This window comes from Mizuhopecten yessoensis, unplaced genomic scaffold (assembly GCF_002113885.1).
Source record: "Mizuhopecten yessoensis strain PY_sf001 unplaced genomic scaffold, ASM211388v2 scaffold5343_1, whole genome shotgun sequence".
NCBI classification, from domain to species: Eukaryota; Metazoa; Mollusca; class Bivalvia; order Pectinida; family Pectinidae; genus Mizuhopecten; species Mizuhopecten yessoensis.
In genome coordinates this window covers 13,130-29,873 of record NW_018406001.1, presented here as the reverse complement: position 1 = coordinate 29,873, position 16,744 = coordinate 13,130, and the positions used below count along the sequence as shown (strand labels likewise).

The 16,744-nt window shown below is 40.7% G+C and overlaps 1 protein-coding gene across 1 annotated transcript in view; it reads right to left on the bottom strand.

Moving 5' to 3' along the window:
• LOC110450587 (7-dehydrocholesterol reductase-like) overlaps window positions 1–16,160 on the bottom strand; it is a 67,602-nt gene extending 51,442 nt beyond the window's left edge. Inside the window, exon 1 of the mRNA XM_021498187.1 lies at window positions 16,019–16,160. The gene's annotated coding sequence lies outside the window, so the exon portion shown is untranslated. The remainder of the gene's footprint in view (window positions 1–16,018) is intronic.
• Between the last annotated feature and the right edge of the window lie 584 nt (window positions 16,161–16,744).

Here is a 16,744-nt window from a genome sequence, read left to right as displayed (position 1 = left end):
AAAAGATGAGACTTTAAAGTTTTCGTCAGGTTCGCGTGTGATTTTTCATCTTTTCGTCTTTTCGAACGAACGGGATTGAAGAATAGCTATGAAATGTCGTTCTTTCGGGGCGAAGAGACGAATCAACGAAATGGCACAAATCAGTCACCGTAATAAACCTTTCAGATATTCGAAATGAGTAGTACAAAGTATATCAGATTCATTTGTAGCATCAAAAGCCAATGAAGTAAATAAATCAGCTATACTTGTAACTTTGTCAGGTTACGTCGTAGAGAGACAATAGCACGCGAGCTGTGACAGGTTGCATCGTAGAGAGACAATAGCACGCGAGCTGTGACAGGTTACATCGTAGAGAAACATTAGCACGCGAGCTGTGACAGGTAACATCGTAGAGACAATAGTACGCGAACTGTGACAGGTTACATCGTAGAGACAATAGCATGCGAGCTGTGACAGGTTACATCGTAGAGAGACAATAGCATGCGAGCTGTGACATGTTACATCGTAGAGAGACAATAGCACGCGATCTGTGACATGTTGCATCGTAGAGAGACAATAGCACGCGAGCTGTGACAGGTTACATCGTAGAGACAATAGCACACGAGCTGTGACTGCTTACATCGTAGAGAGACAATAGCACGCGAGGTGTGACTGGTTACATCGTAGAGAGACAAAAGCACGCGAGCTGTGACAGGTTACATCGTAGAGAGACAATAGCACGCGAGCTGTGACAGGTTACATCATAGAGAGACAATAGCACACGAGCTGTGACAGGTTACATCGTAGAGAGGCAATAGCACGCGAGCTTTGTCAGGTTACATCGTAAAGAGACAATAGCACGCGAGCTGTGACAGGTTGCATCGTAGAGAGACAATAGCATGCGACCTGTGACAGGTTACATCGTAGAGAGACAATAGCACGCGAGCTGTTACAGGTTACATCGTAGAGAGACAATAACACGCGAGCCGTGACAGGTTGCATCGGCGAGCTTTGTCAGGTTACATCGTAAAGAGACAAACATCGTAGAGACAATAGCACACGAGCTGTGACTGGTTACATCGTAGAGAGAAAATAGCACGCGAGCTGTGTCAGGTTACATCGTAGAGAGACAATAGCACGCGAGCTGTGACAGGTTACATCGTAGAGAGACAATAGCACGCGAGCTGTGACAGGTAATATCGTAGAGAGAACACGAGCTGTGACTGGTTACATCGTAGAGAGAAAATACAATAGCACACGAGCTGTGACATGTTACATGGTAGAGAGACAATAGCACGCGAGCTGTGACAGGTTACATCGTAGAGAGCCAATAGCACGCGAGCTGTGTCAGGTTACATCGTAGAGAGACAATAGCACTCGAGCTGTGACAGGTTACATCGTAGAGAGACAATAGCACGCGAGCTGTGATTGGTTACATCGTAGAGACAATAGCACACGAGCTGTGACATGTTACATCGTAGAGAGACAATAGCACGCGAGCTGTGACAGGTTACATCGTAGAGAGACAATAGCACGCGAGCTGTGACAGGTTACATCGTAGAGAGACAATAGCACGCGAGCTGTGTCAGGTTACAACGTAGAGAGACAATAGCACGCGAGCTGTGAAAGGTTACATCGTAGAGACAATAGCATGCGAGCTGTGACTGGTTACATCGTAGACAAAGAATAGCATGCGAGCTGTGACAGGTTAAATCGTAGAGAGACAATAGCACGCGAGCTGTGACTGGTTACATCGTAGAGAAAGAATAGCACGCGAGCTGTGACAGGTTATATAGTAGAGAGACAATAGCACGCGAGCTGTGACAGGTCACATCATAGAGACAATAGCACGCGAGCTGTGACAGGCCACATCGTAGAGACAATAGCACGCGAGCTGTGACAGGTCACATCGTAGAGAAAGAATAGCACGCGAGCTGTGACAGGTTATATCGTAGAGAGACAATAGCACGCGAGCTGTGACAGGTTACATCGTAGATAAAGAGTAGCATTCGAGCTGTGACAGATTACACCGTAGAGAGACAATAGCACGCGAGCTGTGACAGGTTGCATCGTAGAGAGACAAGAGCACGCGAGCTGTGACAAGGTGCATCGTAGAGAGGCAATAGCACGCGAGCTTTGACAGGTTGCATCGTAATACCACGCGAGCTGTGACAAGTTGCCTCGTAGAGAGACAATAGCACGCGAGCTGTGACAGGTTGCATCGTAATAGCACGCGAGCTGTGACAAGTTGCATCGTAGAGAGACAATAGCACGCGAGCTGTGACTGGTAACATCGTAGAGAGACAATAGCACGCGAGCTGTGACAGGTTGCATCGTAGAGAGACAATAGCACGCGAGCTGTGACTGGTTACATCGTAGAGAGGCAATAGCACGCGAGCTGTGACAGGTTACACCGTAGAGAGACGATAGCACGCGAGCTGTGACTGGTTACATCGTAGAGAGGCAATAGCACGCGAGCTGTGACAGGTTACATCGTAGAGAGACAATAGCACGCGAGCTGTGACTGGTTACATCGTAGAGAGACAATAGCACGCGAGCTGTGACAGGTTACATCGTAGAGAGACAATAGCACGCGAGCTGTGACAGGTTACATCGTAGAGAGACAATAGCACGCGAGCTGTGACAGGTTACATCGTAGAGAGACAATAGCACGCGAGCTGTGACAGGTTACATCGTAGAGAGACAATAGCACGCGAGCTGTGACAGGTTACATCGTAGAGAGACAATAGCACGCGAGCTGTGACAGGTTACATCGTAGAGAGACAATAGCACGCGAGCTGTGACAGGTTACATCGTAGAGAGACAATAGCACGCGAGCTGTGACAGGTTACATCGTAGAGAGACAATAGCACGCGAGCTGTGACAGGTTACATCGTAGAGAGACAATAGCACGCGAGCTGTGACAGGTTACATCGTAGAGAGACAATAGCACGCGAGCTGTGACAGGTTACATCGTAGAGAGACAATAGCACGCGAGCTGTGACAGGTTACATCGTAGAGAGACAATAGCACGCGAGCTGTGACAGGTTACATCGTAGAGAAAGAATAGCATGCGAGCTGTGACAGGTTACATCGTAGAGACAATAGCACGCGAGCTGTGACAGGTTACATCGTAGAGACAATAGCATGCGAGCTGTGACAGGTTACATCGTAGAGAGACAATAGCATGCGAGCTGTGACAGGTTACAACGTAGAGAGACAATAGCACGCGAGCTGTGACAGGTTACATCGTAGAGACAACAGCATGCGAGCTGTGACAGAAGTACGGATGAAATATTTGTTAGCTCAAACCACTGAATCTAAGTCCGTGCTCAAACCACGGAATCTAAGTCCGTGCTCAAACCACGGAATCTAAGTCCGTGCTTAAACCACGGATCTTGAATTAACACCCTAAAATGATTTTTTCCCTCAATGATATTTATATTTTGAAATTTACGCTGTATATTAGGGATTTATTTGAATATCTCTTATTTTGTGATTAGCATTCAAGAAACAACAGAAAATAAGTTGAAGAATTGAACATATCGTCAAGTTGACAATTTTGACATTGCAAGTCATTTGCGTTAGAAGGGCCGGATAACCATTACCGTACTATAGTTAATGAGCTACTGTCGCTATCCGTATATCTGTGTAATGACGGAGAATTTAGTTACCGCCGTCTGACACACGCTAGCGGGACCGATCAATACTTCTCAGGATATATCCGCAGCGCTAATAGGATGGTAGAGCTTATGTACGCGGGAAAACAAGTTGGGATCATTTAGTATTATCGATAGGCCATTTATAAGCAGAAAGACCAGCTGTGATGATATAGATACATTTACATATACATGTATACTGGCTATGTCAAATGTTATACTTGGCTACATTTTGGTATTTTTTGTGATATGTTGTATGCTTAGTGACGTCACACTATTTTCTGAAGTTAAACTTGCTTAATGACGTCAAACATCTTATTTTTCCGGATCGGAAAAGGAATCATGCGTCAGGTACATTGTAGATACATTTTCTTAATAGAAGAGTAACGAGACAAATCACATATCCAACTTGTCAGATTTCATTATGATGCTAGACAATCAACTCACGACACTGATATCAATTATGATTGTATACCAGTATGCTAGACAATCAACTCACGAGACTGATATCAACCGTCCAGTATGACAATCACCTCATGGGACTGATATCAATTATGATTGTATACCAGTATGCTAGACAATCAACTCACGACACTGATATCAGTTATGATTGTATACCAGAATGCTAGACGATCAACTCACGAGACTGATATCAACCGTCCAGTATGACAATCAACTCACGAGACTGATATCAACCGTCCAGTATGACAATCAACTCACGAGACTGATATCAACCGTCCAGTATGACAATCAACTCACGAGACTGATATCAACCGTCCAGTATGACAATCAACTCACGAGACTGATATCAACCGTCCAGTATGACAATCAACTCACGAGACTGATATCAACCGTCCAGTATGACAATCAACTCACGAGACTGATATCAACCGTCCAGTATGACAATCAACTCACGAGACTGATATCAACCGTCCAGTATGACAATCAACTCACGAGACTGATATCAACCGTCCAGTATGACAATCAACTCACGAGACTGATATCAACCGTCCAGTATGACAATCAACTCACGAGACTGATATCAACCGTCCAGTATGACAATCAACTCACGAGACTGATATCAATTATGATTGTATACCAGTATGCTAGACGATCAACTCACGGGACTGATATCAATTATGATTGTATACCAGTATGCTAGACAATCAACTCACGACACTGATATCAATTATGATTGTATACCAGTATGCTAGACGATCAACTCACGAGACTGATATCAATTATGATTGTATACCAGTATGCTAGACGATCAACTCACGAGACTGATATCAATTATGATTGTATACCAGTATGCTAGACAATCAACTCACGAGACTGATATCAATTATGATTGTATACCAGTATGCTAGACGATCAACTCACGAGACTGATATCAATTATGATTGTATACCAGTATGCTAGACAATCAACTCACGAGACTGATATCAATTATGATTGTATACCAGTATGCTAGACAATCAACTCACGAGACTGATATCAATTATGATTGTATACCAGTATGCTAGACAATCAACTCACGAGACTGATATCAATTATGATTGTATACCAGTATGCTAGACAATCAACTCACGAGACTGATATCAATTATGATTGTATACCAGTATGCTAGACAATCAACTCACGAGACTGATATCAATTATGATTGTATACCAGTATGCTAGACAATCAACTCACGAGACTGATATCAATTATGATTGTATACCAGTATGCTAGACAATCAACTCACGAGACTGATATCAATTATGATTGTATACCAGTATGCTAGACAATCAACTCACGAGACTGATATCAATTATGATTGTATACCAGTATGCTAGACAATCAACTCACGAGACTGATATCAATTATGATTGTATACCAGTATGCTAGACAATCAACTCACGAGACTGATATCAATTATGATTGTATACCAGTATGCTAGACGATCAACTCACGAGACTGATATCAATTATGATTGTATACCAGTATGCTAGACGATCAACTCACGAGACTGATATCAATTATGATTGTATACCAGTATGCTAGACGATCAACTCACGAGACTGATATCAATTATGATTGTATACCAGTATGCTAGACAATCAACTCACGAGACTGATATCAATTATGATTGTATACCAGTATGCTAGACAATCAACTCACGAGACTGATATCAATTATGATTGTATACCAGTATGCTAGACGATCAACTCACGAGACTGATATCAATTATGATTGTATACCAGTATGCTAGACAATCAACTCACGAGACTGATATCAATTATGATTGTATACCAGTATGCTAGACAATCAACTCACGAGACTGATATCAATTATGATTGTATACCAGTATGCTAGACAATCAACTCACGAGACTGATATCAATTATGATTGTATACCAGTATGCTAGACGATCAACTCACGAGACTGATATCAATTATGATTGTATACCAGTATGCTAGACAATCAACTCACGAGACTGATATCAATTATGATTGTATACCAGTATGCTAGACAATCAACTCACGAGACTGATATCAATTATGATTGTATACCAGTATGCTAGACAATCAACTCACGAGACTGATATCAATTATGATTGTATACCAGTATGCTAGACAATCAACTCACGAGACTGATATCAATTATGATTGTATACCAGTATGCTAGACAATCAACTCACGAGACTGATATCAATTATGATTGTATACCAGTATGCTAGACAATCAACTCACGAGACTGATATCAATTATGATTGTATACCAGTATGCTAGACAATCAACTCACGAGACTGATATCAATTATGATTGTATACCAGTATGCTAGACAATCAACTCACGAGACTGATATCAATTATGATTGTATACCAGTATGCTAGACGATCAACTCACGAGACTGATATCAATTATGATTGTATACCAGTATGCTAGACAATCAACTCACGAGACTGATATCAATATGATTGTATACCAGTATGCTAGACGATCAACTCACGAGACTGATATCAATATGATTGTATACCAGTATGCTAGACAATCAACTCACGAGACTGATATCAATTATGATTGTATACCAGTATGCTAGACAATCAACTCACGACACTGATATCAATCGTCCAGTATGACAATCAACTCAAGAGACTGATATCAATTATGATTGTATGCGTTTGGTTTAATTTTGTTTAACGTCCTACTAACAGCTAAGGTTATTTAAGGACGTACCTCCATGTGTGCAGTGTAAGCGTGCATGCGTAGGAGACAGGGTACGTTGGAGTGCTTGCCTCCATGTAATAGCGCGGGTCTGATGCCGACTTTTTAGTGCTACCTCACTGAAATACCATGCCGATGGAACCCAGCACAGCATTCAGCCCGATCACATTATACTGACAACGGGTTAACCAGTTGTTGCCATTCCCCTAAATGCTGAACGATAAGTAGGGAATAACAACTACCATTTTTAAGGACTTTGGTATGTCCCGGCCAAGAGACAGAATCCATTGCCTTCCTCGCCTGGGCGAACCCTCAACCTTAAAGCCAAAGGTGAGGTGTTGTCAAGCAGAAATAAAAGGTGGTTAGAAGTAGAAAGAAAGATAAAAATTGCAAATATTGCAATGGGTGCGGCAGATTTATTTTGGTCTTTTGTGTGTCCCCAAATAGAGGACACCAAAGCAAATCCCCAACTCTGCAAGGGGTTCCCCACATAAGTCGCCCCCTACGATACATGCAGTGGGTAACAACAGGTGTATTCTGTTCCCCTTACCCCACTTGCAGTCGTGGGGAACATACAGATAACTATTTACTTACATCACCGCTGCGAATCTCCATATGAACGCTACTCGAGGAAAAGAACGAATAGGCTTCTCTCCCTACCTCCAATAATTTGAGAGACCTCACAAGAAGCAAACATTTAGGTTACGTTAGGCTGACCAAGGAATATCGTTTGCGCTGCCGATACATGTTCTTAGATACAGCAAATATCAGGGAATCCTATTTAAATCATTGACAAATAAACAGAGTATTCAAATATAAATACTGAACTGATGTTGTCAACATTCCTGCCGGTATGAACGCAAATTGTGTTNTGTATACCAGTATGCTAGACAATCAACTCACGACACTGATATCAATCGTCCAGTATGACAATCAACTCAAGAGACTGATATCAATTATGATTGTATGCGTTTGGTTTAATTTTGTTTAACGTCCTACTAACAGCTAAGGTTATTTAAGGACGTACCTCCATGTGTGCAGTGTAAGCGTGCATGCGTAGGAGACAGGGTACGTTGGAGTGCTTGCCTCCATGTAATAGCGCGGGTCTGATGCCGACTTTTTAGTGCTACCTCACTGAAATACCATGCCGATGGAACCCAGCACAGCATTCAGCCCGATCACATTATACTGACAACGGGTTAACCAGTTGTTGCCATTCCCCTAAATGCTGAACGATAAGTAGGGAATAACAACTACCATTTTTAAGGACTTTGGTATGTCCCGGCCAAGAGACAGAATCCATTGCCTTCCTCGCCTGGGCGAACCCTCAACCTTAAAGCCAAAGGTGAGGTGTTGTCAAGCAGAAATAAAAGGTGGTTAGAAGTAGAAAGAAAGATAAAAATTGCAAATATTGCAATGGGTGCGGCAGATTTATTTTGGTCTTTTGTGTGTCCCCAAATAGAGGACACCAAAGCAAATCCCCAACTCTGCAAGGGGTTCCCCACATAAGTCGCCCCCTACGATACATGCAGTGGGTAACAACAGGTGTATTCTGTTCCCCTTACCCCACTTGCAGTCGTGGGGAACATACAGATAACTATTTACTTACATCACCGCTGCGAATCTCCATATGAACGCTACTCGAGGAAAAGAACGAATAGGCTTCTCTCCCTACCTCCAATAATTTGAGAGACCTCACAAGAAGCAAACATTTAGGTTACGTTAGGCTGACCAAGGAATATCGTTTGCGCTGCCGATACATGTTCTTAGATACAGCAAATATCAGGGAATCCTATTTAAATCATTGACAAATAAACAGAGTATTCAAATATAAATACTGAACTGATGTTGTCAACATTCCTGCCGGTATGAACGCAAATTGTGTTGCCTCCAGATACAGATGTACCATGACGCCTCCAGATACAGATGTACCATGACGCCTCCAGATACAGATGTACCATGACGCCCCCAGATACAGATGTACCATGACGCCTCCAGATACAGATGTACCATGACGCCTCCAGATACAGATGTACCATGACGCCCCGAAAATCGCGTCCAAACCTTATACATTGCGTAGTTATGTGAATCGGCCTGTGCGGGTAGCGTATGAGTTGATGTGTACTTCCGCGCAAAAAACGAGTGCAATTTTGTGACGTCTGATAAAGACATACGCGTTGTATTACTTTTCGTTCACACTTACAAGTATACCGCATATGAAGTTTGTTTTTCGAAAAAACTGAATCGAAAAACAGAGACGGGCGAGGACGGAGTTATCTTGTTTAGTAAAAAATGTCGCTTGATTTTCGTCGATTTCGACGATTTTAAGCAGAAAAGACGTCCTGGTTATAATTATTAGATTAATACACGATCTTGAACTATACTAAACCTTCACCAAGTAGTCTATGTATTTATTACAACATGTACTACACAGTATAGCAGACGGCAATAGAAGTGTCGGGAATGTGTACAATAATTTGTAAGATTTATAGCAATGCATTAGAAATATTATATTTCCCTTAAACTTGTATTTATGGATTGGCGACACATAACTATACCACGACGTACTGAACGGCGTTCTGCATCATGGAAATGGTAATATTTCATGGCGAGACGGCTCAACTTTCCCTTGCGGATGTGGATTTTTATATCAAATCTCATTCGGTGTTCCCTGTATAGATATTATCCATACTGTATCGTCGTTGATCTTGTGTACGGGCCTATAATGGCACTCGAGCTCACATCTATGAAATAATTGGATATGGCCGACCTTTGCCGGTAGACACTGTATAATCGTTTATAATTTGGTATGCGTTTATTTTCATATAGAGCAACGTAAGGGATATTTTTGTGTAAAAACGCGAGATTTTGGAAGCATTCGCCTATTGAATATGGCCTGGTAATAACACTTGCGACAAATAAAAAGATAAAAATATTTCAATTTCTACTCAATTTGGATTCAATGAAACTTCCAAATGTTGTCTGCTTCATTTCCCTAAAAAAAAATCCCTGTGTATGAATATGTGTGTATTTCCACGTCCTATAGCCAGTATTTCGGCTTAACATTCAAAAACTGTTTGGGATGTTTGTTAAAATAAGCACTTACGATTTGATTTAAACGTACGGAATAAGACCAGGGCCGAATAAGAAGTCAAGAAGTCAGGTATCGTCTCCAGCTCAACTAGATTAACAACGATTGTCATGTATGTCGAGAAATAGTAAATCATTCATATGGCAATAGTTCATATTCACGGTTTTGTTATATTTTCTAGGTAAGCCGTTCTCAAAATTACGACCGCTTGGTGGTCGTACTAATGTTTCTATGTTGTGCCTTGTCAGTGGGATGGCACTTTAAGGGGCTCTCGATTGGCCAATCGACTGTTGACACCTTGGTCATGTGACACTAGCTCTTGCAAATACGCAGAAACAGAATAAGAACACTTTGATTGAAATTCACTAAATGAGTAGTTTCATGTTTCTGAACTACGCCTTCACGAGATATTAAAATTCCACTGATTGACTTACTTCTCTTCTGGTTTCTATCCAGCGGGTCATGGACCCTTCACCTTAAACTACACCTCGCGGATTGTAAGTGATTTCCCACATTTCGTTGTTGTGGTGAAAGAAAAAGAAGGTAAGCAGGTTGTACTACTGTCCGGTGACTGTAGTCTAAGGATTAGCGGTGTGATGTAAATACGTACACAAAAGAACCACAACAGCTTCAGCAACACGATGCAGTGCAGCAGATGTCAACACATGCACTGGTATGTTAGCGCTCTCGCCTACACAATAGGCCAAACAATATCTGAAATTAGCACAAGTCAGATCGGTATCCTTTTTTAAATACTTGCATATCGAACTTTCCTCACATATACAGAAACTTCTAAAATACAACAAAGGAACGGTAACGTTGATAGTTATCTGTTTACATTACATACCATGTGTATACGTTCCAACCATTTCACGCCGCGGATGATTATTTTGGCACTTACAAGTGCCTTATCGGAGGCGGCAAAAGGAGAATGTGGCTCGGCGTGTATGCTATTTTCTAGTAGCATTTTTTTCAGGCTGGTAGCATTTCTAAGTGTTTTCATAACAACACGTGAATAAGACGTGTACAACGCACTGACATTTAACCTTGACCACAGCCTTTTGACCCTGTGGCTCGCCAACATATGTCCAATACAATTTATAAATAAATAAGGCAATGTGCTCGCTGTCCAACAATCCGCCCAAGGCCAGAGGCGAAGATTTCACCCTGATTTGTAAGGAAACAAGATATTTTTTTGTCGCAAATATACGTAGCTTAAAACGGTTTAAGAAAATTTTGTTGTTAAATGTATAGATTTACGAAATTCCAACTTGCATGTATCATGATAATTTTGAGCATAAGCGAAATAATGAAAAAGAAACAGACCATGTGAAAATTGAACAACAAGCTAACATGGCGTGAAACCAGCCCTAAACACAGTTCTATCCTCAGACTACGTGGGTCAGAATGTGTCATCGGTAAAAGGGACCAAAATGTCATACAATTGTAGGTTTCGTAATATATCTACAGAACAAAGGCGATGTTTACAGTGGTCAACGGGATACACGTTGACCAATAGTCAATAAGGTAGTTTTCTATACTTGGCTCGACAATTCAATAGCCTTACAACAACACTAAAATTGACCCTTGCATTGTGAGGTTAATCCGAGATTATGCCACAACACCTCTTTCAATTGATGATCTGACATTTTCGGCCTTGATTTTTGGACCGGAGAGATAGAGGTTTATTTCGGAATATTACCACAGGGACCTGAGAATTTGTTACAGCTATATTTGGACCTAAACTAAGGAGTTCAGAGTAATTTTATATGTTTTAGGGGTTTAGATCGACTTTCGGTAAAAATGACCCCCCCAATGATTTGCGATTTGAAAAGTAAAACATGTATTGTTTTCTTCTACAAGTCTCTGCCACGGTAAATAGGCTAGCAACTCCACGTGGAACTCTTCTTCGTTGCAGAAATAATAAAAAGTACTGGGACTCTCTGCCTTAAACTGAGATTCAGGCTGGTTGAAACTGCGATAAAACAGTGGTAAGACGTGAGCTACATAGCTTCACATATGGATTCTATGATATAAACAAAAGTTTTTAAATATTCTTGTCCACGAGAAGAGGCTCGAGGGGGAGACAGACGAGGAGAAAATGGAGGAGGTGTCTTTAATTATCCTATCCCCGAATTCCGCGCTATTACACAAGTAACATATGTACATCGGAATGACTATGAATATCTTGAGGTTTATCATTCGTTTGTGCACTGTAGCAGCCTATCACCCAGACCCGGCTATTCCGATAATATTCGAAATTCCGTAGAATACCTCGCCATGTTCACAGACACAGCCTTGCTCCAGCTGTGGAGTGATTTCGACGTTTGAAACGAGAAAAGTTCGAGTCAGAGCGTCAAGATATCCGAGACGAGAGCTCTGGATGGGTATGGGTAGGTTATACTATCTGTCAGCTTTACCTACCGAGCGATTTCTAAACTAAATATCATAAATCTTATTTTTCAGTTTCCTTTTAGTGTCGAGACGATTATCGTATATCGCTTATGTTATTTGATTCCTGTGTTACTTATAGAGTTCTCTCCTGGATTGTTTACAGTTCGTCGTCACAGCTTGTACATTAAGCTGTCCAATCATTGCCTCCTACTGTGTTCACAGTATCTCTCAGACAGCTTCCAACGGACTGAAACGTCTCTATTTTATGAGAGAGAAATGATAAAGATCTAGCAGTCGATGATACACTGTGTTTATTTCATTTACAGAAAAGTCTCCCCGAGTTGTACTGAAACACCGCTGTTTGGCTTCCGAGGATAGAGTTAGATAAATGGAGAATTTCAATTACACCTAGAAATCAATTTTCGAAGTTAAAATTGAAATCAGCAGCATGAATGCGTCATCAAGTGTTTTAATTGAATTGATCAAAAATATATTAACCCTTACTATACACAGGGACCTGAGAATTCATCACAAGTAAGTCAAAACTAACATGTTGTAATGTATTCTCAGTTCCCTATGGTACTGACAAGTGGTATAACTCATTTGTATTATAGATTCTCAACTTATTTTAGATTTTTTGTACATATTTATTATTAGTTACATTTCCTTCCCGGCTTTAACGTCATTGAGCAGCAGATCAATGATTGGTATAACCTAACGCACAAGAATGTAGCTCGCTTGGCATAATTATGCTTTCAGCCGCATTTCTTAAGAGTTTAAAAGATCAAACAAAAATAAAAAACATTATTTTATTTGATATTTCTTTTGTCATGTTTCTACCAGGAATTTCATTGTTAATCATATAATAAATAAACTGTTCATCAAAGAGCTTTGTATAACTGAGAGAATTTTGGTAAGGATTTACTATTTAATACACACTTGTAAAACCCTTATTATTTTCATGTATATTTGTTTTCTATTACATTTCTATTACGCTTCCCTGCATTAAAAGGTTTTACATACATAAAGATGAAATTTAAATCCCTGACAGTTATAATTACATACTGACCATATAACAAAATTAAACCCAATACAAATACAACTTTAAGTATAATGTTTGAAGCAGTATTATATGTTGTGATTTAGTTTTTGGTGTTTTTTTGTCGTTTTCAGAATTTCATACAGAGCGGACGAACTGCACACACGTCACTGTCACACATTGTCCTCTAACGGTTCATTCCGAGTAGCATAGGACGCTGTCCATTTCTGAGGTGTAGTCTTGATTATAATGCATTTCGTGGCTTCATGTGGAATTGGTTTGTCCTGATTATTGATCTTGGGCCATAAAACATCGTACGGTATAGACGCGAACCTCCTACACGTGTCAAACGTGTCATACTGAATTCCCAGGTCCCTGTGATCATTTATTTTATTTTAAACGCTGGTTTCATATCTCCAGAGAATGGTGTAATCAGTCATTGTCGTATCTTGGTGAAGATTTTGTTGACGTTTTCAGACGTTCAACGTTGGACCACGCGTGAAGTACTGTAAATCAAATTATTTTTGCAAAATTTTATCCGCGATTTGGCTTCTAATTTTGTTTATTTGCATACAATTAATTTAGAGACAACGATTCTTAAATGTTCGAAAAACGTCAGCAACGTCGAACAACAACAAAGAAAGCAAATGAATAAGAATAATGTTTCATAACTTTCATATTTTGGATACATATTATATTTCTACGAATAATTTTTAATCCATATCATTAACCTCCTTCGCGAAGTTAACGCAATCATATAAACTCAGAGGAAGCGTACGGTATCCATTGCCTGTAGGTTAATATATAGGTAGTAATGACTTTGAATATTGAATGAATTTGATCAAACTTGTGAAAGCTTACAAACACTATGTATCTGAATGGATTGTCACGCACGTGTATGATACCGACAAAGCAGCGAATCATGATAACGGCTACCGTAACAGTACTTTACAGATTGTCATACCTATATTCCTATCTATATTACCAGGTGTTACCTTCAGAATGGTGTGTGCTAATGACAAAAGTAGCGCTAACTCGCCGAATATATTATAGTCATTGTTGTCAGACTTAAAATATGGTTTTAATTTGTTTAACATGTACTCCATAGCCCGCTTATAAGTGGACAAGTATGCACAACTTCAGTTGGGGGTTGGGGAGGGGCAGGGGGTAGGGAGGGGGCTGTTAAGACGAACTCTAGTAATGAAGTGGTGACGAGGGGGAGTGAAAATGCCCTGATTACTCTCACGCCTAAAATATAAGAATACTAAGACTTGTATCTATTAAAATCATTGAGAATCAAACTCTCAGAAACCTATCCTGAACACACCAGTCACTACTTAACCCTTCATGACGACACATTAATACAAAACTCCATCCAAACCCATTCTTATATCACGAGAAACTGTGCAAGCTGTAGACTTGTAAACAGAAATAGTATACTTTCCCGACATTTCAGGTTTTTCTAGACCCGCATCTCATGCCCTACTGTCAGTTGTAATATTTAAGAATCAGGCGATCAAGTTCATATTTTTGACACGACTCTCCACGTTTCCCCGATCCCTTGGCACAATGCCTTCTCTTCCTTACAAGACACCTACCCTCTCTGCATCCCGGGCCCTCTCTGCACTCCTATCCATCTCCCACATCTGCACCACGCCCCCTATTTCCATCCCGTCCCATCTCTGCGCAACGCCCCCTCTCTCCACCCGTCCCCTCATTCTGCTCCCTCCTGCCCTCTAACCCACCCATCTCTTTACACTCCCTTCTCTCTCCATCTCCACACAACGCCATCTCCGACTCCCCCCTTTTTTCTCTGCATCCCAGCCCTCACTGCATTCTGTCCCCTACTTTCTTCACCCTACCCCTTCTCCATGCATCCTACCCCTTCTCCATGTATCCCCTTCTCCCTGTATCCTACCCCTTCTCCCTGTATCCTACCCCTTCTCCCTGTATCCTGCTTTTGTATCCTCTTCATCAACTCATGTCTTTGGTATATTAAGGTGGAACTGCAGTACATTCGAAATCGTTCAGCCAAAAGATAGCTCACGTTTTATCAGCGAGACTGTTCGATTCGTCTGCGCAGTAAATTGTGGATATTACGAGAACCGTGATCTATCATGTATCACAAATTACAAAATTACGGTTACAAATGGTCCCTCGGCATACCAAAGAGGAACAATGGGCCATTACGAGCAACAATAAAACCACTTTAAACATGCCGGTAGGCTTTATGAAATGAATACCACATTCTATTTCTTCATTGTATTATCTATCGTAAAATAGAACGAAATATATACTAGTTTATTATGGGAATAGATATGACTGCTTCATGCAGTTTTTGATTATATATTTAATATACTGGTTATACATTTTTATAAATGCTTCACAATAAAATGTGTATGATAATATTTTATAGTATAATTATATTCAGTGTAGGCTATTTTGAGACTAAAAGTTCATTACAGTGCCAAGATTTGCACTACATTCACCCAAAACAGGGACGTGTATACATGTATATATGCAATGCAATGAATATACGTGTCGTAAAATACTTCTGTCGCGTGAAAAAATATGTATATCAGCATGTTTAGCTTCATAATGAGAATGTGTGTATAAAGTTTTGCAACAAATGCAATGATAGACATACCTTATGACTTCTAGAGATGGATCCGTTACGTACTTAGCTGCTCGCTCGTGCGGCACTGAATAAATTGACGAACACGTGCGTCGACACTTATCTTTGCTGGTGTACAGCTGGTCGGAACCTAGGGAACGACGGCAGGCACGCGTGCGGTGATACTTAAGGTTATTTCCACGCATGCGCGTAATTGTCTTGTCGCATCTTCATATATTTGTGTGAAAAACAGGAAAATACAAAAATAGACACAGGAGGAAGAGAGCGCGTTATTGTTTTGTTTGGGAAATTGATTACAAGGAAAACTAGAAAACGATATGATTAAGTTGAAATCCGGCGTGCGCGTATTCTCACAGTGTTGGATAGAGAACGTTACATCTTTACTGCAGTGAGCGTCGAGTAAGGCGTGAAAAATAATCATGATTGATGATATCAATTCATAAAAACCTTAAATGACAATGATAGCTATACTTGTAGATATATGTAACTCCCCCGTACCCATACACTACTAACAGGGAGTGGTACTACACTAGCTAACCGAAGTATGTACCTCGCCAGTACCCATACACTACTAACAGGGAGTGGTACTACACTAGCTAACCGAAGTATATAACTCCCCCGTACCCATACACTACTAACAGGGAGCGGTGCTACATTAGCTAACCGAAGTATATAACTCCCCCGTAACCATACACTACTAACAGGGAGTGGTACTACACTAGCTAACCGAAGTATGTA